Source organism: Abrus precatorius, unplaced genomic scaffold (genome assembly GCF_003935025.1).
Source record: "Abrus precatorius isolate BTA unplaced genomic scaffold, Abrus_2018 Scaffold13, whole genome shotgun sequence".
Lineage (NCBI taxonomy): Eukaryota > Viridiplantae > Streptophyta > Magnoliopsida > Fabales > Fabaceae > Abrus > Abrus precatorius.
In genome coordinates, this window is record NW_020874325.1 from 1,108 (window position 1) to 2,500 (window position 1,393).

Below are 1,393 nucleotides of genomic sequence, written 5' to 3' on the forward strand. Positions count from 1 at the left end.
GTTTATTGTCCCAACCATTCTTGTTAATCTCTATCCCGATAAGACAAGGAAAGATATTTTTTTTTTACAAAGTTTTCGTGTTGTTGATTCCTAAGCGTAGTGCTTCTTCCCCCATGCCGCCCATTGGTACTAGTAGAGTAGGGTTGACCTAACCCCTATAAGTATAGGTATAACCTTTCGCTTAATACTATAAACCTAAAATTGAAGCATATGAGGCTGCATTAATCGGGGATACACGACAGAAGGAACTAATCGTTTTATTTACAAATTTCACCTTCAGCAAACGTAGGTTTTTTTTTTCAATTTTTACCGAAAAAAAATTGAAATAAAGATAATCAAATCGCACCATCTCTGTAATAAGAGAATGCCTTTTTTTCTCCTGAAGTTGTTGGAATTATTCGTAATAAGATATTGGCTACAATTGAAAAAGTCTTATCAATAAAATTTTCATTTATCCGAGATCTAGGCATAGGTAGAAATCCATTCCATAATTTATTTATCGCGTGAGAAATCAAAAGAATCCCACAAACAAAGGAATTGTACAATACAGTACGAAATAACGTAAAAATTGACTCATTAATCAAATTTGTTTATCTTAAGGCCTCGTAAGAGGTTTTTCTTATTTTCTTTTCTATTTTTCTAGTTCGAATTAGTTTTATGCGCCTACCAAAATAGAATATCAATGATTCACTATTCACCAGGTTTCTGGGCATCATTCTGTGGGAGAGATGGCCGAGTGGTTCAAGGCGTAGCATTGGAACTGCTATGTAGGCTTTTTGTTTACCGAGGGTTCGAATCCCTCTCTTTCCGAACCTTTACCAAATTCATCAATATTACTCATCGCAATGTTTCAAATAACAATGGATACCATTATTTCAACTTTTTGATATGGATTCTGTATTCCTAATTTTTTCGGTAATACGGAAAATAGTGGAAAAAGTGAGCAAGAAATGAAAATCTTCCTATATCTATGTCTATGATACATGAATGGCAGAAAAAAAACTCTTGTTATTTTAGTTAGGTTTAAGTCTGACGAGAATAGTATTCTACAACCAGCAATTCATTTATTTTCACACCAACCCATTTATTATCTATTATTTGATTGATTAATCCTTTATATTGGAATGGGTGAAGAGTTAAATGATTTGGCAATTTCTCACGGGGGGCTGAATCAAGATAATTTTGAATCAGAGTTCTAGATTTTGGTTCATCCTTCGCTGTAATAATATCTTGAGGTTTGCAACGATAACTTGGTATATCTACTATACGACCATTAACTAAAACATGTCTATGGTTAATTAATTGGCGGGCTTGAGGAATAGTCGCAGCCATACCCAACCGAAAAAGTATGTTATCCAAGCGCATTTCAAGTAATTGTAATAAAACCTGACCG

The 1,393-nt window shown here is 33.9% G+C and overlaps 1 non-coding gene across 1 annotated transcript; it reads left to right on the plus strand.

Annotated features, from left to right (window-relative positions):
- Positions 1 to 722: 722 nt before the first annotated feature.
- On the plus strand, positions 723 to 810 carry TRNAS-GGA. Its single transcript has one exon. It is a non-coding gene; the product is annotated as a tRNA-Ser (tRNA).
- Positions 811 to 1,393: the final 583 nt, after the last annotated feature.